At 47.3% G+C, this 22560-nt stretch overlaps 1 long non-coding RNA gene across 1 annotated transcript in view; it reads left to right on the top strand.

Moving 5' to 3' along the window:
• The window catches only part of LOC142827212 (uncharacterized), a 40991-nt gene that overhangs the window by 8778 nt on the left and 9653 nt on the right, over positions 1-22560 (top strand). The window contains exons 2-3 of the long non-coding RNA XR_012901789.1: positions 5913-6040; positions 21882-22099. This is a non-coding gene — a long non-coding RNA (uncharacterized LOC142827212). The remainder of the gene's footprint in view (positions 1-5912; positions 6041-21881; positions 22100-22560) is intronic.

Raw genomic sequence — 22560 nt, 5'->3', positions numbered from 1 at the left:
GAGTGTCTGTGTGTGGCTGCTGCCTGAGGCTATCTGATGTCTATGCTTAAAGGGACACCCCACCCATCCCCCAGGCAGCTGGTTCTCAGGTGTCCCTGATTGCTTGCCTGCCTTGATGAGGGACAGCAAAGCATTTGTGTCTCTGTGTGATCTGGTTGCCCTCACTCGGGACACCACAGCACTCTTCAACATGGAGCCGGAGCTGCCCCTGAGTACTCTGGTGCGTCTCATGGATGTGTTGCTGCGAACCTGGATGCACTTTCTGCAGGCTGCCATCCCGGAGGTCCATCGGGTGGCTGTCAGTATCCAGGAGGCCCTGCAGGAGAGTTTCCACCCTAAGAGCCTCCCTGGTCTGCCCCACTGTGGACTCGTGCCTCATTCCTCCCTCCTTTCACTTACCCCACCCTAACCCCCCTTCCTAATGTCAAATAAAACACATTTCTTGCCAAAAACAAACTCTCTTTATTGACCAAAACTGGGGTGGGAGAAGGGAGGGGGAAACCTGGGAGGAGGGAGCTAGAAGGGGGAGGCAAGGGAAGGAATGGGGAGGAGAAGCTCAGGGTTGGGGGTCTTGCCGGACCAACTTAATATGCATGCAAACCTGCTCCTGGGTTCGCACGTGAACTTTGGTGGCCAGGCTGGCAGCTTTCCTGCCATAGATGGCTGTGTTCCTCTGTCTAGTGTGGAGATCATGGACGTTGGGGGCATCCCCCAAACCTGAGTATGGTCCACACTGATCTCCGCCCTGGACCAGGAAGGCGCCCACCTTCTCCAGGCCCTGGCAGGCTCCTGGGAGCTGGCAGACTGCTCCTGGGGAGCGGTGGAGGGCTGGTTGCCAGTGGCTTGCTGGCTCATGTTTTGGGGCCACTGGGTCGGGGCAGTGACTGCTGGCTCTGGGCTGGCAGGCTTGGAGCTGGCACGGGCACTGTGGCCAGAGTCTGCCCCTTTAAGGGCTCCAGGACTGGGGGAAGGAAGAAGAGTTTTCCTGGTTTGGCCCAGAGTGGCCACCAGGGGAAACTGGGAAGGCTGGAGGCCAGCTAATTCAGACTAAGTGTCTACTCAGCACTGATTCTGAATTAGCTAATTCGAGTTTAGTGTTACTCCTCGTAGAATGAGGTTTACCAAACTCGAATTAAGCACCCCGTTATTTTGAATTTAATTTGAAATAGCGGTTTGCTTGTGTAGACATTGTGGAAGTTAATTCGGAATAACAGCTGTAATTCCGAATTAACTTTGCAGTGTAGACATACCCTCCTTGACTTGACAGAATTGATCCTGTTTGTGGAAACAGCATCCAGTTTTTCCGGTCCAGGAGAGTTGGCAACCAGAGGTGTGATTCCTACATGGGGTGGTGAAGGGTGCAAACAGTTTTGTGGAAGATGAAGCTCAGCATCTCCCCCTCCTCCTCCCAAAAAAAACCATTTCAAGCTCCACTGGCTCAACAGGTGGAATATTAAGCTCAGAACCTTAAAAAGGTCTCTTCTTGCAAAGGGGAGAGACAGGTACTAAGTGCCTGAGCCTGCAAAGATTTTACACAGGTCCTTGGATGTACACAGTATATGGACGTATGCACACTAAACACAGTACAATTACCAGGGCTTGACAAACGGCGGCGAAAGCTGCTCACCAGTCCCGCACTGTGCATGCGCAAGAGCCGCATTGGCATGCACGCACTGCTGGTTAATGGGGCACGCGGCTGATTCTATAGTTTGTCAAGCCCTGACAATTACACACCGTGCATAAAGTTAAGCTCCTGCTTAGATCTTGGTGGGACTGGGACCTTTAGGCTATGTCTAGACTGCAAGCCTCTTTCGAAAGAGAGTGTCTAGACTGCACGCGGAACTTTCGAAAGAGCAAGCCGCTTTTTCGAAAGAAAGCACCCAGTGAGTCTGGATGCTCTCTTTCGAAGAAGCCCTATTTACATTCAAGAACGCCTTCTTTCGAAAGAAGCACTTTCGAAAGAAGGCGTTCTTCCTCGTGAAATGAGGTTTACCGCCGTCGAAAGAAAAGCCGCGTTCTTTCAATTTAATTTCGAAAGAACGTAGCTGCAGTCTAGACGCAGGTGAAGTTTTTTCGGAAAAAGGCTACTTTTCCCGAAAAAACCCCTGAGTCTGGACACAGCCTTAGTGACCAAAACCTGTGAATGGGACTTCTGAAAACATAGAGGTTAGGGTTAGGCCCTTCCCTATTATGAATTGTCATAGCTTCACTCATCTCAATACAAGAATTGGCTTGTTGTTTCACACCTCTGTGAAACAAATTCAAGCTAATATAAGCTCCAGTGTGGACAGAAGAATTCTTCTGGAATCCCTACTGTCACTGTAGCAAGGGTCTTTTCTGCAGAGGCAGAGTTGCAGCAGAATTTGTATAAGGGAGACTTGCCCTTTGTTTGATTTCAAGGGCTTTGGAATGCATAGACTACTAAGGGAATGAGACCAAAAGCCTTTGCTGATTTGTGCTATTGTGAGTGAACATGAAGGCTACGTCTAGACTGGCCCCTTCTCCGGAAGAGGCATGCAAAGCAGGCAAGTCAGAATAGGGAAATCCGCGGGGGATTTAAATATCCCCGGCGGGATTTAAATAAACATGGCCGCCGCTTTTTTTCCGGCTTGGGGAAAAGCTGGAAAAGAGCGTCTAGACTGGCGCGATCCTCCGGAATCTTGCAAGTAGGAATAAGAGATCTTCCGGAAAAGGGCTTTATTCCGGAGGATCACACCAGTCTAGACGCTTTTTTCCGGCTTTTCCCCAAGCCGGAAAAAAGCGGCGGCCATGTTTATTTAAATCCCGCCGGGGATATTTAAATTCCCCGCGGATTTCCCTATTCTGACTTGCCTGCTTTGCATGCCTCTTCCGGAGAAGGGGCCAGTCTAGACGTAGCCGGAATACTGTAAATAAATGAAAAACTCCAAAGAAGTTGTTTCTCTTGTTCCTTATCCTATACATTCTCTTTCCAGCTGCTCGGACTTTGGTCATTTCATGGTTCAGCAACTAGTTAAATCAGACATTCTCTGTATTTACTGGATAAACTACAGATGATCTCATGGATTAATTAATTCTGTTTGGAGGATTAACAATGTTTGAAGAAGGAAGTAGAGTTGATCTTATATGAATTACAGGACATTTTATTTTCCTGTTCCCTTCTAAGAGATTCCATTAGCATATTTTCGGTTGCTTTAATTACATTTTTATTTGTTACGTGAGAAAAGTTGGGATATGTTTTGCCTTTAAATTCAACTGGGCAACACTCACAGAAAACTTCGCTACGTATTTGAAGGCAAAATGTGACTTATTGTCCACAGTATAGTTGGCACATTTAGGACTCTCCAGAAGACAAAGAGGTTGCTGAAGTAAAAAAAACACCAGTGATGACAGCAACTGTTTAAAGGAATATGCTTTAGAATTCCCCCTCTCCTTATTGTGTTTACATAAAAATCTGTTAAAACTCTGAAACACCAGCATATGAGTAAACTACCTCATACACATAATCCTAGGACCAGAAAAAATTCTCTGTCCAGGATCTAAGTACTTTACAGTTGATTAGTGACACTCAGTCTGAATACTGATGCCATGAAAGCCATGAAAACTTCACAATACTGTACACCGGGCATTCCCTGTCAGCAGTATGCATCTCTTTCCCTCCCATTCCCCTTCTGTGGTTTGTTCAAGTGTGAAATGGTATGTTGGCATATTAATTCCCATTTCGTTAGAATTAAGTGCTTTGTAAGTTCTAAAGAATTGATTTAGGTTTGTACACGATGTATTTCAATTATATTCAAGGCATTAAAAATTTAAGAACTCTGAATAGGAATATGTAGTATTGACTGTTTTACCCAGTCTTCTTAATTCGATAATTAAAGAAGCACTGTTAGCTTGAAAAAAATCTTCATTTGTATCACGTGGCCTCTCATATTTCCCTCAGTTTGGATAATTAAAAAATAGTCAATTTCACTTCTATTATGTCATTTTTAATCCAACTTCATTTTCAGATTCTCATGTACTGCCACATTATTGTAATTTTTGGTTTGTCAACAAGTGACTATATTAAAATTAATAAAAAAAAAACACTTCTGGCCCAGATCCTGCAGTCCAGCTCGACTGAATGATCAGAGGAATGAGCTGTAGTCAAATGTAGAATTTATTAATTTCCATAGGAATTATGCCTTTAAATTTTCTAGGTAGCCTTGAAAATGTCAATCTACACCTCTGACTTGAAAGTACAGTAAAACTCCATTAGTCCGGCATCCAATGCTCCGGGACTCCTGATGGTCCAGCACCATCAGGAACCCGGAAGTGCTGGGGCAGCCGGACAGGCTTCCCTCATTCAGCTGCTGCTGAAACTGACCAGCAGCTGAATCGGGGAAGCCAGGAGAAGAGCAGCTGGGGTGCTGCCGGGTTGGTCTCGTAGCGCTGCCCCTCAGGGCTGCGGGACCAACCCCGCAGCACCCCAGCTGCTTTGCCCCAGGTGTCGGGATTCAGCCACTGCTGAAACTGACCAGCAGCATCAGTTTCACCAGCAGGCTGAATCCAGACGCCTGGGGCAGAGCAGCTGGGGTGCTGCCGGGTTGGTACCGTAGCGCCGCCCCTCGGCACTGCGGGACCAACCCAGCAGCACCCCAGCTGCTCTGCCCCAGGGGTCCCCAAGTCAGCCGCTGCTGAAACAGATCAGCAGCTGATTCCAGGAAGCCCTGGGCAGAGCAGCTCTGCCCCGGGCTTCCTGGAATCAGCCTCTGATCTGTTTCAGCAGCGGCTGAATCGGGGACCCCTGGGGCAGAGCAGCTGGGGTCCTGCCGGGTTGGTCCCGCAGCGCCGTCCTTTGGCGCTGCGGGACCAACCCGGCAGCACTCCAGCTGCTCTGCCCCAGGCGTCCCCAAGAGCAGCTGGGGTGCTGCCGGGTTGGTCCCGCAGCCCCGAGGGGTAGCGCTACGGGACCAACCGGGCAGTACCCCAGCTGCTCTGTCCCAGGCATCCCCAAGAGCAGCTGGAGTGCTGCTGGGCTGGTGCCATAGCGCCGCCCCTCGGCTCTGCAGGACCAACCCGGCAGCACCCCAGCTGCTCTATTGCAGGCATCCCCGATTCAGCTGCCTGGGGCAGAGCCGGACTATCGTAAGGGGGGGCTATGAGGGGTCTGGGGTGGCATCCCCTCCCACCCCACTCCAGACCCCTCATAGCCCCCCCTTCTGATAGTCCGGCATATCTGATAATCTGGCACCCCCTGGGTCCTAAAGGTGCCAGATTATCGGACGTTTACTGTAGTTGCCTTCTCTACTGCAAATAAAGCTCCCAGTTTGTGGTCAGACATAATCTCCTGCTGAGAGAGTATAAACATTGTGATGGTTGAGAAACAACTTATTTTCAGACTTGTCTACATGAAGAATTTTGTGGACAAAGTTTTGATGATGATCAAAAAGCACTAAAAGAAAATTACTGTTGCACATTCACACTGTGCTCTCTCTGTTGGCAGAGCACATCTGCATTTGGGGCACTAGCATCGACAGTGAGAGCATGTTCTGCTGCTAGGTTTCCTTCAAAGGTAGAATGGATCACAACACATCATGGGTCTCAATGTCTCATAATGCATTGATTTCATCCCAGCATTCTATGTGATTCTGTCTTTGGTTCACAACATTTTTCAACATTTTTCAACAGCCATTGTTTGCTGTACTCCCTACCATCTCTGTGTGAAAGGATGGATTATGCACTGCTCACCAATGCTCTTCTGTCACATTGCAAATGGTAATGCAGTTAATAGTGACGTACCTACTTCAACAGGATTCACAGTTGTCTGACATGCTGTCTGACATGGATAGGGGCAACAATAGTGTACTTTTGGCATTCACATAGCAGTTGTACAGTATATAGTGGACTGGCTTTGGGAAATTAGCACTGACTGGTGTGATCTCATCATCATGCAGGTCTGGGATGACGAGCAAGGGCTACAGAATTTTCAGATGTGAGAACCACCTTTCTGGAACTGTGTACTGAGCTCATCCCGGCACAAGGACACCCAATGACAGCTGCCCTCTCAGTGGAAGGACACATGGTAATTGTCCCGTGGAAGATGGTTACTTCAGACTGCTGTTCAGGGTGAAGGAGGGCAGTGAGGTACCAGCCACAAGAACCCTCCCCCAGCCTTGAGAAGGCCTGGGATAATTTTCCTGTGCCCCAGGCCTGACCTCATCCCACCCCTGTTCTGCCCATGTCCCTGTCCCACCTCTTCCTCCTCCCCCAAGCGATGCAGGGCTGGGGTCTGGTGCCTGCAGCAGGGGTCCAGCCCTCCTGCACTCTCCAGCAGAGGTGGAGCAAGCAAAGCAATAGCCCCAGCTCATTCTGCTCCCCCATCCAGGTCTCTCTGCTTCCTGCAGGTGAGTGCAGGACAGTTCCACTCTTCCCTCGAGTCACGCAGCCACAGGAGGGGAGTGAGTTGGGGCCATTGCACCACTTGCCCCACTGCTGCCCATGAGTGTAGAAGGGGCAGACCCCTGCAACAGGTACTAGAGCTCTCCCTCCACTTGTCCTTCCATTGGCTTCTGGCCGGCCTCTTTGCTCCTTCCATCCATCCATGGCATTTAGGGTATGTGCCCCTTGTTTGCTCTCCCCTCCCCCAACTCCCACTATGCTGCAGTCTGTCAGTTGTGAATCAGTTTGGAGTTCAGAAGTAGACCATTGGGGTAGTGTTAACACAAGTGTACAGGGTCATCAATTGCATCTTGTCACAAAGGACCATGACTCTTGGTAATGAAAGAGTGGATAGCTTTTCAGAAATGGGCACACATATTCCAATTTTGACACCAGATCACCATGCGATGAAGTACAGCTATAGGAAAGGGTACTTCTCCCTGATGTTTCAGGCACTTGTGTATCACTGCAGGTATTTCACTGTTCTCAACATGGGATGATCAGAGAGATGCATGATGCATGTATCTTCAAGGAGAGACTTTCTTTCCAGACCAGAAGATTATGGTGGGGGATGTTGAAATGCCCACAGTGATTCTGGGAGACCCAATATACCCCTTATGGCAATATCTGATTAAGTCTTACATTGGAAACCTAGATAGCCGTAAGGAGCGGTTCAATGGTAAGCTGAGTTAGTGCAGAAAGAACATGGAATGTGTGTTTGACAGATTAAAGGGCATGCTGGTGATGCCTTTATGGCAGGTTAGACGTCAACAAGGATAATATTCCCATGGTCATCATAGCCATATGTTGTATATTGTGCAATATTTGTGAAAAGTTTGCTTGGATGGACTGCTGAGGCATACCACCTGGCCACTGATTTTGAGCAGCCAGATACCAGAGTTATCAGAGGGGGGCAATATGAATCAGGGAGGCTTTAAGGCAACACTTTAAAAATGAGAATCAGTAGTGTACATTACTATGTTCAGGACTGCAATGCTTAATGAAATCAAGGTTTGCTAGGAAGCATTTTTTGTGGCCTAGGATTTTATTCAAGCAAATGATTTAAACTTTGAGTATATGTGTTGTTGCCTTCTGATATCACAATTTACAGGAAACAAATAAAGTTTTCTGTGCTGCTTGCTGGTATATTACTCTGGTCCCTGTGCAAGTGATTGCAGAATGGCACAGAAAAGTTTCCTTCAGTGAGTGAAGAAACAAAGCAGCTCTGCCAAGGAACCTTTGGCAGAGAATTGCTGAGTATCTCCAGGAAAGATTCCAGGGATCTCTCTAGAGAATTCTGTTCCACCATGCTGCTTAGCTACACAGAGAAATGTCCAGCACACAGAAACATAGCCAGACTTGCACATTTTTTTGCTCGCAATTCACTTCTGCTCTACAAAAAGCAAAACCACTTACCCTCTCCTGGTTCTTGCTCACTGGACTGGGACTCCTGATACTGGCTAGACACCTCCATAGGGGAGAAGAGCTCCTGATTGGATGCATCACAGGTAACCCTGTGGTGGGCTCCACATTATCATTTAACTCTACCTTTGCATCATTGATTTTATCCTCTAAGCTGGGTCCACTTCCCACTAAATTCAGTCCTCTGAATTATCAATGGGGCTCTTGGCAGTGGAGGTGGGGTCTCTGTTGAGGATAGCATCCAAATTGCTATAGAAATGATAGGTCTTTGGTGCAGCACCAGAGTGGCAGTTTGCCTCCCTCACCTTCTGGTACAACTACGTCAGCTCCTTGATCTTGCTCTGCACTGCACCATGTCCCAGTCTTTTTTACACAAGCCTAAAGAAATCTGCCTATAGGTATTGAAATTTCTGTGGCTGAAGTATAGCAGGGCCTGCACAGCCTCCTCTTCCGAAATAGTGAGCAGAACCAGCAGATTCACAGTAGTCCAAGAGGGAGAATGTCTTCTGCTTGGAGCCACCATTGTTTGCTGGGTAGATATGATGAGAGATGTCCTCATTGAGCAAACAGGAAGTGGAATTTCAAAAATTCCCAGAGCTTTGAAGAGGGAGGGGCAGATGGTTTTTTCCTGGCTGCAAGGCAGTAGAGTTGGAACTGCTGACCAGAATGCTCAGGATGGGACACCTTCCTGAGACCAAAGAAAGTGATACAATCAAGCACTGTGTCTACATTGGCACTTTGTCAACAACAATTTTGAACAAAAAGCCCTATTCCTCTCGTCAAGGTGGTTTTATTTTGTCACCAAAAGTTTCATTTCTCCACTGTTTTTCAGCCAAAAACTGCCTTTTCCAGCACAAGGCTTTATTCATACTTCATTTGAGACTGAGACAGATCATAACTCGCCACCACAGCACCTCCTGACGATCACAATGAGAATTAGCTCTGTCCTCAGCAGACCCCCCCGTTTAGTCCAGTGTCTCACCCTTCATCAGTCCACACTCCTCTCTGTGCTCTGTTCTGGACCCATATCAATCCTCTTCAGGACACTGTCCTCTAGTAGTGCCCACTATACTGGTTTCTTGCCCCCCTTCTGGGGGTTTCAGCAATCCTCAGTCTTGTGCCTGCCACTGTGACCAACTGCAGCCTTTGTATAGTGCCTGATCTCAGGGGCAAGCCACAGTCCGTAAAGGCCCCTTCTCAGTGTGGCTATGTGCAGTGCAAGGGAGAAGGGAGGGACTGCGTCCTGCTACAAACACTGGGCCCTGGCCCAGGGACCCTCTGCTAACAGCCTTGTCCTGCCCTCCTCCTCCTCTCCTCATTAACTGCCTCCTGTTCCCTGGGCCACTTCCCCTGTGATCCTTACAGCCTCCTGGCCTCTGCAACAAAACCCCCAGCCTGGCGGGTATCAGGCTGGAGCCCCTATTGCTCTGCTCCCTGGAGCCTGCCCAGGCGCTCCTCTGGGAACCAGCCCTGCAACTTCCCTGGCCATGCCTCAACTGCTGCTCTCTCTGCTGAGTACCTCCTTGTATGCAGGGCTGCCCCGGTAAGCTGCCCACTGATTGGCTCCTTCTAAGCCCTTCTTTGATTGGCCAGAGCTTTGTGCAGGCTCCTTCCAGCCTGCTTTAACCCAGGGGTGGGCACCAGGCAGCTCGCAGGCTGGATTTGGCCTGCTAAGCCACTGGATCTGACCCACAGCCACCTTGCTGGCACCCTTATTACAGAACAGCTGCAGCCACTCTAAATAGCAGGCTGCTAATTGCTATGCAGTCTGGGCAGGGGAGAGAAAGCTTGGTGCGCTGTCCCCACGGCCTAAAAAGATCCCTCAGCTCCCGTTGGCCAGTTTTCAGCCAATAGGATCTGAGAAATTTTGCTGACGGCATGGGCCGTGAATGAAGCCTCCTCACTCCCTCCTTACCTCTTCCCTGTACTGCCATGTGAAGCAGCCCACCCAGCACACAGGCAGGAAGTCTGTCTCAGGTTCCTGCAGAGCTGCTGGCTGGGACCTGGCCACCTAGGTAAGCGCCTCCCAGCCAGAGCCTGCCTCTGTCACCCCATCTCCTTTCTCCCCCAACCATCTGCCCAAACCCTCTATATCCCCTCTTCCCACCTCCTCCAGGTCACAACATCCTTCCAGACTGTGTACGCCCTCTTCCACCCCGCCCCCTAGCCAAAACCTCTCCTGTACCCATAACCCCTCCTGGACCCTGCCCCCAAACCCTTGCCCCAGATCATAACCCTCTCCTTTACCCAAACTCCCTCTCAGACACCACACTTCCTCCTGCACCACAATCCTCTATCTCAAGCTCCTTTCTACACCCTGCCTGCAGTCCTAGGCCCAGCTTTCCCCCCACAGAAGTGCATCCCTTGACCACTTACCAAAATCTTGGAGTGTCCCCCCCATTAAAAATTATTGACCACTCCCGCTTTAACCTCTTCTGGAAAGAGTGGGGCAGTGGCCTCCCTATAACAACCTGGATGTAAAATAAATATCATTCTAATTTAAAGTGTATGGTAAACCTAATAAAACTGGCCTATTATGGGATGCAAATGAATATTTTCTCCAGTGGAGACCTGGCGAGGCATTATATTTTCTTTGCTGAAGATAACTATTTACATAATATGTATGCAGAGTCACCAGCCATGCTTTTTAGCCTGAGGTATTGGCAGAAGACATTCTCTCTGATGTGTTTCTAAGAGGTTGGTCAATAAGTCAGAAACAAATTTTTGTTTAAAATGTGTTACATATAGAAATTCAGTATACAAAATGTAATCAGCTCAAATAGGAGGGCAAGGTCACCATCACAATTCACAGTAATATTATCTATTCAGCCCCTCATCTGTCATTTTCATTCTCTTGAATGGGTCAAGATCAATTACCAGATACAGCATATGGTAACAAGGATCCATGATTTGAGAGGAAATGATACAGCAGTTCCCAAGACTGACAAGCATGGTTGCTATGTGGATTGTTTATACTGCGTTGATTACTAATAGAATGGACATGGAATTGATTAGTAATGCATTCTTTGAAAACATCTAATCACTTTGCTAGTGCTTTTTCCTGCTTTACATTTTCTTTTAGTAAGAGACACCCAGAAATAACTTTACTAAAACACAGAATCTCCTTTACAATTCCTTCTAAGAAAACCAAACGTGACTTTACTTTTTTTTTTTTTTTTTTTTGCATTGTTTAAACCCTTACATAAACCTCGAGGAGGCCCACAAAGGGAAGCTGTTCAGTTCCAGGGACTGGTATTGATTTTCTGCTAGGGATAATGAAGATCAGGAATCCATCTCTAATTAAAAGCAAACAAAAATATGCAACTTTTTCACATGCATTCTTTACATATTCATAGCTGAACATGTTATGCACACAGTATTGTTTTCTCTTAATTCAGCTTCATGATACTATGTATGGGCAGCCTCAGCTGCAGGCTAAAATGGGGAGCATTTATGATAACTGAAGTTTTACCCATTCCCTGCTTTGGGAATGGTGCTTTGTTTCTTTCACAGCAGTTTTCAATAAGTGTTTTTCAAATGACCAAACCATAACAAAGTGGTTAGTCTTGCCACTTTAAAACTAAATAACACCTTCAATTTCTCATCTGCTTCTGGAACAGTTCTTATTCATTTTGCAGCAGTTTTTCCACAAAAATGTTATTCTAAAGAATGGGGCCCAAGAAAGATGTGAGTCTTGTTGCTTTGGTGGAGATACATTTCTTGTGATGTAAGTTTTTCATTAAAAAGTTAGCATCAAATTAGGTGTTAATTACATTGAACTGTACAAATTGCAGTACAAAGTAGACTATGTTTTTTTGCACAGTGGTATTTTCACATTGCAAAATAAGGTAAATGGCTGGTTTCATCGATTTTTCTTGGCTCTTTGATTCCTGTCCATCAGCTTAACAGTAATGATGGGGCTGAATGAAGTCTTTCCACTGCTTTCTATCTTATACCAACTTTATGACATGCTCAATTTTTAAAACTTTTTGTTCTGTGCTTCATTCATGCATCAGAATGATAGACATTTGCTTCACAATGACTATCCGATTATCTTCAGTCTTCCTCTCTTTCTGCTGCCTTGCATTCTGGTATGTATTGCCACCTGTGATATACTTTCAGGCCATTTACATTAATTACATCCCATAGCAGCAGTAATTTACTGAGATGAGCTATTTCTACTGCTTTTGGCTGCCTTTCTGGAGTAGAATCCTGAATCTGCCATTATTGATTTAATTCAATCAGATCAATGATCTTAGGGTTTATTGAGATGCAACTTTGTTTTTATATATATAGCAAGAGATTGACAGAGAGAGAGAGAGAGAGATGATTTGACTTGAGCTACAAAAGACACTTGATACAGCCAGAGCAACTCCAAGTTATACAAAACACTGATACTGGTACAGCAATTACTGATTATAAAGGCCGTACTACAACTTTTCATTCCATAACTTAAATGTTGGACAGAACACATAGAAGGGCAGAGAAGCAATCTTAAAAGAAGCCTCACCTGAACTTTAACTTACACCTGATTAACATTTATTCTGAAGAAATCGCTTCAAAACAGTATTGTCAGCAGGTAGCATGGAACTAATACTCCTCTGCCCTGGTGTATAACTATTAAAGGATTTAAGGATAAGCTAAGAATAGACTAACTTTGTTTATTGTAGTATTTTTCCAGAGACTTATTTGGGGTTGTTTCTGATTTTTCTTTCCTTCTTTTCCTCATTAGAGTCTCTATTGTCATCATGCTATGGTAACTTGGAAAATAGTGTTTTTGCTCCATGATTGTATCCATTGTCCAAAACACATTTTTATTCCTTCTCGGGAAACCTTTTACCTCCTTTTAAAAAAAAGGCTGGATGTGGGAGCCAAAGCTATGGTGACCTGAAGCTACTTAGTGTGGTATTTTAAGTACAAGTTCTCTAACCAAAACAATGAGTCTTATAAATGAATATGTTTCTGGGCCTCTTTTATCTGTACTTTGTTCACATCAGCTAACTTACTTAGTTTAGTGTGCAGGATATTAATGTAATTTTAAATAGGGACAACAAAATTCTTAAGGATGAGACCCATTGGTGTTACCAAACAGAACTGAAGGTAGCTCCATTTGGATTCCAAGCTCTTGAGGGCAGGTAGTGCGGTGTTTTTTCATTGTGTATGTGTGTGCATTCAACATCAAGTACAATGGGCACCAGTCCCATGATTTACATTTCCATTGTAATATTAATATGAAGAAATGCTTAGACTCCCAAGAACTTTGCAGGGTTTTGTTATGTTTACAAGGTAAAGAAAAAACAAAACATGTGCCAACTGAAGTTCAAGTTTGTTTGAGTTTCTGTTAAGTGCTTGTAAATCAAAGACAGTCTACATGTTGAGAAATGAATATTGTACAGGCTTTGTGCCAGCTGGCACAATGTGGGCAGGGTGTCTGGTCTCCCACAGTATAAATATCAAACATCTGTATTAAGAGCAGATATAGCGATTTTGTGCATCTGTGCTGAGTCCAGTGCTCACTATACCTCCCTGACAATATAGTACTAGTGGAACCAGGCTGCCAGGAACTCACCCACCCCCTGCTGCGCTGGGAAAACTCCAAGAAGAGATTCTGCAGCACAGAGGGATGCTGGCTGAATTAGGTTTTCAGAGGCTTACTGAAAGGAAGACACATCTAAATGCTGATGGCAGAATCTTCTGTAACTGGTAGTGATTTAGGAGCTGGATTTGCAGACTATTCTGTCTATTGTGTGGTGTCAGTGAAGAAAAAATATCCTTGACCCTATAAATTGAGAAAATTCAATATATTATGGCTGATGGAATTAAATGCTCTCCTTAGAATTTTTAGTCACATTCATTCTAAAAACCACATTTAAAGTGTTTCAAGATGCATATTTTAAAGTTCTGTAGCTGGTTTTTGCAAGCAGTTATTTTACCCAATGGGTTGCTGATCCTACTGTTGCAAAAATAGAGGCTGAATCTATTCAAACACAAAGTAAACAAAATATGCAAATTTAAAATATTCCTTTTTGAATATTCCCATACATTTTCTCATTTTCTCCTGTCAGATTAGCTTTTCTGCCAACTACCAACAGCTCTGCTGTTTCCAAGAAGCAGATGACAGAGCAACTAAAGGGTATGGAAATATTGACTTACAAGAATATACCTATGCAAATAAAACAAGGATCTATCCTCTTTCTCTAAAGACATTGAGTAGGACAAGCTCCTGGTACCCAGTACCTAGATGGCAGATGAGCCGATACAGAACACTCTAACTTGGCCCTTTCAGCTGCTACAGGCCTACTAAGCAGTGAAGCTTGGTCTATACTGGAGCAGAAGGTCGACCTAATGCAACGTTAATTGCATAGTTGGAGTTGACGTACCTTAAAACCATCCACACTCCGGGAGGACAATGGGAGCACAAGCATATTTTTGAAGCATAGACCACTATGTTCTTTGCACTCCCAGAGCAAACACACCATTGTCTAACTAAATGTTTTAGACTCATTTTATTGAAGGAGCAACATTCAAACTATCATATGTGTATTAGGAAAAAGGTGCACTGCAAATTTGCTACATCTATTCTGACATGAAAATTTGTATTACTGTTCAATCCTAGTTCAACAAGGATTAGCATTATGTGGACATAATGAGAGTGATTCAAATTTGATTCAGTTCTTATTGCTACGCAGTACAGATTCAGAGGAACTGAGACGGTGGCTTAGTTGTACAAAATACAAGAGGCTATCACTTTGATTACACATCATTTTCGTTAACAATGCTATTAAAATAATGGCAATGATAGTGCTAAAACAGATTGTTCAAAAGATAAAGGCTTCTTAGTTTTAAGCTGTTGTAATGGATGAGAATACAAGAAAAAGAATAAGATTCTCTTTAAGGTTCTTTCCTAGTGAAGATTGGGAGAATTATGAGTTAATTGGGTTTTATCAAATTGACACAATGGATGCTGCTTCTCTTTTCAACTTCTCAAGTGTGATTTGCCTTTTTCTATCTGCTGGGGGCAATGTTACGACAGAGCCAGTAATGTGTCCAGTAAATTTATTGGGGTCTAAGCCAGAATGAAAGATCGAGAGCCAAGAGTGGAATTAGTGTATCGTGCTGCAAAGTCCTTTAACCTTGCCATGTATAATATTCCAGAATGTCATGATAGGTTTACAGTGGTGAAAGATCTCATCAATGCTTTGAGGGAGTCACCAAAGTGCATGGTAGCATTCAGAGAGTTTCAGAGTGAAGGGAAGCCTTCTTTGTGACCATTGTGGCCAACACGATGGGCACTAAGGATCAGCAGCATTAAGCCACTGGTTAGCAAATATGAAGCTGTGATGAATTGCCTGGTTTGAATTTAGTCACTCTTCAGACAAATTTCATTCAAAATATAGTGGATTCTGGAAGCAATTTCAATATTTTCAATGTACCTTACACTAACAGTTCTTGAAAAATCTGAGAGTCCTGTAGCAAAAAATAAAATAAAATCAAAAAGCCCAAATATGTCATTGGCAAGAGTTATGAAGAAAGTTGGCCTATTACAAGAGATGCTAAGCAGGATGAATACCAACTTGTTATACAATCAATTCTGGAAAACAACAGTAAATAAAGCAAGAAATCTTCATTTAGATAACCCTAGAAAATGCAAGCCACCAAGACAGCAAGCCACCAAGACAGCTCAACCATGGAAGTCTCTCAACCTTCAGTGATCCCAGAGTATTTTCATCAAATATATGTCAGGATCATAGAATCATAGGTGTAAATAAGTCCACCGTGGAGGGGGGTCCCCAGAAGTCTCCGGCTCCCCACCCGTGCGTCTCTGTCTTTTTATAATTGACCTTGAACGGCCCCTTTCGCCTCTCCGTACTGACACTCTACGCTCTGGCTGAGTGACCGTTGTGCCCCGCGACAGGGAGACAGGGGTCCGGGCCTGCCCCCTCTCACGGACCCCAGCCCAGGGCCCTAAGGACGTGGACTCAGCTGCGGTCCAGTCTGGCTGGCGGGGCTTCCCGCCATAATGTGCCAGCCCACGGGCTCCCTTCGCCCACCCTGGGCTTCCCCAACACTGACCATACTGCCCTAAGGCAGCCTCGACCTGGCAGGCTGCTCCGGCTTACCCTCTGTCTGGTCTCCTGGCAGTCTCCTCTCCGGGGAGGGCTCTTCCGCCGCCCTCTCCCCCTTTCGCGGCCAAGGCCGCGTTTAAATTTCCCCGCCGGTGGCTGCTCAACAGGGCTCTGCCCTCTTCCTCCCCCACCCTTCTGGAACACTGGCGTCCATCTCCCACGTGGAGGTGTCCCGCCCCCGAGACACTCCGGGGCTCAGGGCCCCTCCTGCAGCTCAGCTGTGTGGCGGCTGCAGAGCAGCTGCTGCACCGCCAGTACTCCCTCTCAGCTGCCGCTAGACAGGCGGCGATTGGGGAGTATGGGTGCGGGACATTTCCACCCTGTCACACACTGCCCCCCTCGAGTCCCTGTTTACCCTTCGATCTTGGTCTCCCTCCCAGGGTTCCACTCTCGAGAAGAAGTCCTCATTCTGGTGTGATGTTCCAGCCCGGTGAACTACTTCAAAGGCGTAGGGCTGTAATGAGAGATACCATCTCATAATACGTGTATTTGAGTCTTTCATGTTCTGTAGCCACCGGAGCGGGGTGTGGTCTGTCATTACCTTGAACCAGTTCCCCCACAAATAATAGTGGAGCATCTCTATAGCCTATTTTACTGCCAGTGCCTCCTTCTCTATTGTCAAGTACTTACATTCTCTCGGGAACAGTTTTCTACTAATATAGAGCACAGAGTGTTCCTCCCCTCCTTCCTCTTGTGAGAGGACAGCCCCCAGCCCATTTTCTGATGTGTCCGTTTGCACCGTGAAAGGCTTCTCAAAGTCTGGCTGCACCAACACTGGGAAGCTAGCTAGTTGGTCTTTCAAAGCTTGGAAGGCCCTTTCACAGGCCTTAGACCAGTGGTCCCCAACCTTTTGGGGCTGCCGGGCGCTTGGGGGCGGGGCTGCTCACGCGCTGTGCGTAAGGGGACGGGGCCGCTCACCGGCCACATGATTGGGGCGGGGCCAAGCATGCGCTACACACAGCATGTGCTGCAATTCCCGGCAGGGGCTGCCCAGGTTCCGCGCGGCCGGGGCCGGTGCGGGCATGCGCAGCACCCCCAGGGCCGGGGCCGGCAAGGGCACCCGGGGGCGGGGCCGGGGCCAGCAAGGGCGCGCGCAGCCAGGGCCGGGGCCAGGGCCAGGACCAGGGCCAGGGCACGCGCGGCGCACCTGGGGGCAGGGCCAGGGCCGGCAAGGGCACGCGTGGCGCACCCGGGGCCGGGGCCGGCCATGTGCCCGAGGCTGGCACCTGCCGCATGCCCGGGGGCGGGGCCAGCCCAGATTGCTCTGCGGGCGCACGTAAAGGGCCTGGCGGGCGCCATGGCGCCCGCGGGCACCGGGTTGGGGACCACGGCCTTAGACCATAATACCGTCTGTGGTCTTGCCTTCTGTGTCAAGTCAGTCAGGGGCGCTGCTAGGGAGGCGAAGTGAGGGACAAAGCGGCAATAGTAGTCGGCCAGTCCTAAGAACTGCCGGACCTGTTTCTTAGTCTTGGGAGGGGGGTAATTCTTGAGGGCTCCTACCTTGTCAACCAGTGGTCTTACCCATCCTCTCCCCATGGTGCTCCTGAACACCCCACGCCTCTAGTTCTCTTCCCCTGCCTTTAGATGCTGCTCCAAGTGGGAGCAGTTCGGGCAGTGTCCAAAGGCAGGAGAAGAGAACTAGAGGTGCAGGGGTGCTAAAGCATCCCCAGACTTCTGGCCCGACATGTCTGGGGTCCCAGCTGCCAGCTTCAGCTCAGGGAGGGAAGAGAGGACAGTGGAAGGGGGCTTTGAGTGTTCTTGGACAGTGGTTTTCAGTATCCATTGCCTCGCAGCTCCCATTGGCTGTGGTTCACTGTTTCCAGACAATGGGATCTGCAAGGCTCTGTGGCTACAAACAATTAGAGAAACAAAGCATCGCAAGCCCATCAGTGGCTTACCCAGGAAGGCCTGTGACCCAACTTTGAAAACCACTATTTTAGGCTATATTTCATCAAGCCCTGATAGACATCTAACTTGTCTAAATAATTTTTAACTCATTCTTCCCTATTTTAGACTCAGACCCTACGTTATTTTCACTGGCATTCCTTATATTAGACATCTAATCACTATTAACCTTTTTAGCGAAAGCCAAAACAAAAGTCATTTAGTACTTTTGCCATTTCCACAGAGCTTTCATAGCACAGGAAATGTTGACAACCATTGAGTTATAGTAATATTTAGAAATATTTACAAATGACATCAGTAGATTAAAACATTTCCAACAGAAATGTGATTTTTTTTGTTTAGAATTAACCACTGTATTTTAATGGATGGTCAGGTATACTTTCAATAAAATCCTTAAAGTAAGTTCTGGTAAGTGCTTATCTTTACGTGAGGTGTTCAGTCAGTAGCTTTTTTGAGTTCCTATATGCTAAAATTTCCATTCACTATGTCATCTTTATTGTCTACCCAGCCTTGAGGAGTTCACAATTTTCTTCAGCAAACATTCCTTTTTGTTCACAAAACTCTTCACTTTGATTTCTATCACTACTAACTATCTGAGACTCTTTTGCTAACATGTCCTTTTTTCCTGACTTAGAGTATTAACTTGAAGTTTTACTAAAAGACCAAGTATAAATTTGTTTTCATTTTGTACCGCATTCATTCTTTTAATTTGTGCATATATCTCTGAAACCTTAGACTCTGTTCATTTAGGACTATGGTGGATATCACATTTGTTTAATTGGAAAGTTAATTACAAATAAATATAATCTGCATTTGTTTTGTCTGTTGGAGAATACTCATCATTTACTGCAATAGAGTGTAAGCCAGCTCTTAGAGCCCAGGATCTGCTCATGGGTATCAGAATGAGGGACAGGGAAGAAAGCCATAGCCCCATCACAGAGTCACCATGAGGCTGTTAACCCCACTGACCCTATATGTTCTCATACCCCTTCTCCACATGTGTTCCTCCACTCAGATACTCTCTGTCCCCAGCCCCATGTGGCCCTGCAGCCTCTCCCCATGTTGCTCTGTGCCCCCACTCAGTCATCACCCTTCCCCCTATAGCTCTACACACACATCCTGCCTATGTGGCCCTGCACCTCCCTCCCCACTCTGGCCCTGTTTCTCCAATCCCATTCCTCAGTCTGTCCTCCCCCACTAGCCCTTATGAGCCTCCCTCTGAAACCCCAAGAGCCCTACACTGTCTGTCTCTCCATAGCCCCTGTCTCCTGCCTGGTCCCACATGCTCTGTAAGGCTATGTCTACGCTACATGATTATTTCAAAATAATAACCCCCCAAATAACTATTCTGAAATAGCACATCCACACTACATGTCCCCATTGAAATAGCACAGATTTATAGCAAAATAGTGTGAGCACACTGACTGGAGGCTGATTCACATTTAAAACCCCCAGGAAGCACTCCAGGCTGGGGATGTTAAATTTTGATTAATGAAATTTGCATCGACTATTCAATTAGTGGATAAAGGCTGTTGTTACACTTCAAAGGCAAAAGCGCTGTGGGGAGCACAGGGCCTGCGGGGGACTCAAGGGGTACGTCAAGACTACACCTCTCTGCCGACAGAGAGATGTAGATCAGGCACATCGAAATTGCTAATGAAGCAGGGATTTAAATATCCCGCACTTCATTAGTATATACATGGCTGCCGCTTTTTTTTTTAAACAGAGCTTTTTCAAAGAAAGGCAGTCTAGACGCGGATCTGTCAAAAAATAAACCATTTTTCAAAATATCCTGTAAAGATCCTGTTTATTTTTCGACAGATCCGTGTCTAGACTGACTTTTTTTCCGAAAAAGCTCCGTTTTGAAAAAAAGTCGTGGCCATGTTTATGCTAATGAAGCGTGGGATATTTAAATCCCTGCTTCATTAGCAATTTCGACATGCCTAATCTACATCTCTGTCGACAGAGAGGTGTAATCTAGACACAGCTAAGCAGTCCCCCACTAACCCCATGATCCCTGCAGCATTTCAAAGTGGGAGCTCTGCATGGAACCCGGAGTCAGCAGGGGAGTTCCCAGCCCAGGGTCAGGCCCTAGGCTTTAAAGAACCTCCTCCTCTTTCCTCTACCCACTGCCTCTTTCTGGGAATGTCACACTACAAAGTTAGTTCAAACTAACGGACGTTAGTTCGAACTAACTTTCATAGGCGCTACACTAGCGCTCCGTTAGTTCAAATTTAATTCGAACTAACGGAGCGCTTAGTTCAAACTAGGTAATCCTCATTCCACGAGGATTAAGCCTAGTTCGAACTAGCTAGTTCAAATTAAGGGGTGTGTAGCCCCTTAATTCAAACTAGTGGGAGGCTAGCCCTCCCCAGGTTTCCCTGGTGGCCACTCTGGCCAACACCAGGGAAACTCGTTTGCCCCCCTCCCGGCCCTGGACCTCTTAAAGGGGCACGGGCTGGCTACGGTGCCCATACCAGGTGCAAGCCTACCAGCACCCAGCCAGCAGACCCTGCAACTGGCACGGATCGAGCCACCCACCTGATTCCCCCCAGCCCTCCCCCTCTTCCCGGGACCAGACTGGCGGCTCCCAGGAGCTTGCCCGGGACCGCAAGAGGCGGGCACCCGACCTCGTCCACGACCTCCGCACTAGGCACAGGAAAGTGGCCGGCCTGGGCAGGATAGCTGCCAGCCTGGCCACCCAGGAGCAGGTGTGCAAGAGAATCGAGGGGGTCCACTGAGACCCCCGACCCTGAGCCCTGAGCTTACAATGGCTGTCCTGGGTCAGACCAAAGGTCCATCTAGCCCAGTAGCCTGTCTGCCGACAGTGGCCAACCCTAGAGACCCTGGAGGGGATGGACCGAAGACAGTGACCAAGCCATTTGTCTCGTGCCATCCCTCTCCAGCCTTCCACAAACCTTGGGCAGGGACACCACTCCTACCCCCTGGCTAATACCACTCCATGGACCCAACCTCCATGACTTGATCTCACTTCCCTTTAAGCTCTGTTCCAGTTCTAGCCTTCACAGCCTCCTGCAGCAAAGAGTTCCACAGGTTGACTCTTTGCTTTGTCAAGAAGAACTTTCTGTTACTAGTTTGAAGCCTGCTACCCATTCCTTTCCTTTGGTGTCCTCTAGTCCTTCTTTATGGGAACTAATGAAGATTTTTTCTGTATGCACCCTCTCCACCCAACTCCTGCTTTTAGAGACCTCTATTCTGTCCCCCCTCCGTCTCCTCTTTTCTAAACTGAAAAGTCCCAGTCTCTTTAGCCTCTCTTCATATGGGACCTGTTCCCAACCTCTGATCATGTTAGTTGCCCTCCCCTCTCCCAGCCTCTCTCTTCCCCTCTCCCACCTCCTTTTCCCACTCTCCCCCAGTTTTGTTCAATAAAGACAGATTCCAATTTGGAAGACACGTTATCTTTATTTTGTACATCAAGAAGAGGGGCTAGGGAAGGGTAAGTGGAAGGAAGTGAGGGAGGAATGGGGCACGAGCCCCCGATGGGGAGGACTGGGCTGGCTCTGCGGGCTTCTGGGGGTGGAAGCTCTCCTGCAGCCCCCCAATTGCCCCCTCTCCCCAGATGGCAGCCTGCAGCAAGTGCAGCCGGTCTGATGGGCGAGTGCTGTGATGTGCCCAGTGTGGGCACTCAGGGCAGTTCAAGCCAGGACTGCTTTGCAAGCGGGGCACCCCTGAGAACTGTCTGTCTGGGGTGGGGTTTGGGACCCTTTAAGCACAGACCTCGGCTAGGCTGAGACAGCATCTCCACGCTCTAAGTCCTCCTCTGATGCCCTGCCGGCACTGCTTCCGGCCATCCTTAACCCCGCTTCAGGGTCCACTTAATGTGGATGCACTAGTTCGAATTAGCAAAACGCTAATTCGAACTAGTTTTTAGTTCTAGATGTGTTAGTTCGAATTAGCTTAGTTCGAATTAACTAATTCGAACTAAGTTAGTTCGAATTAGCACTGTAGTGTAGACGTACCCAGAGATAGTAGGAGACCAGTTCTGACTGGTGGGACGGCATCTTCCTACAGAAGTGGGATGACCAGCAGTAGGTCCAGAACTTCTACATGCGGAAGGCCACCTTCCTGGAACTCTGCGAGTGGCTCACTCCTGCCCTCCAGCAATGGGACACCCGGATACGAGCAGCCATCCCCTTACAGAAGCACATCACCTCACGCTTTGGAAGCTCACCATGTTGGACAGCTACTGCACCGTGGGGAGATTGACTGTCGGGGCCATGCTCATGCAGGTTTGATTATTTTACTATTTTACTAGGAGAGTGGTGAAGCACTGGAATGGGTTCCCTAATGATCCCTAGAGGTTTGTCAGTTCTTGCTTGACAAAGCCCTGGCTGGGATGGTTTAGTTGGGGTTGGTCCTCTTTTGGGAAGGAGCTTGGACTTGGTGACTGCCTGAGGGCTCTTGGAACCCTGTGATTCTATGTTTTTATAATTCTATAGGTGGTCAAGGCCATAAACACCATCCTACTACAGGGGGTCATCACCCTGGGCAACATCAACCCCCTTGTAACTGGCTTTGCTGCCATGGTCTTCCCCAAATGCGGGGGTGAGGGGATGCATTGATGGCACCCACATCCCCATCCTGGTCCCCAGCCACTGGGCCTCAGACTATATCAATAGAAAGGGGTACTTTTCAATGGTGCTGCAAGGCCCTCGTGGACCACAGGGGCTGGTTCACTGACATTTACTTC

Source organism: Pelodiscus sinensis, chromosome 2, assembly GCF_049634645.1.
Source record: "Pelodiscus sinensis isolate JC-2024 chromosome 2, ASM4963464v1, whole genome shotgun sequence".
In the NCBI taxonomy this organism is placed as follows: domain Eukaryota; kingdom Metazoa; phylum Chordata; order Testudines; family Trionychidae; genus Pelodiscus; species Pelodiscus sinensis.
Note: the sequence above shows the minus strand (reverse complement) of the source record. Positions and strands in the feature narration are given on the sequence as shown.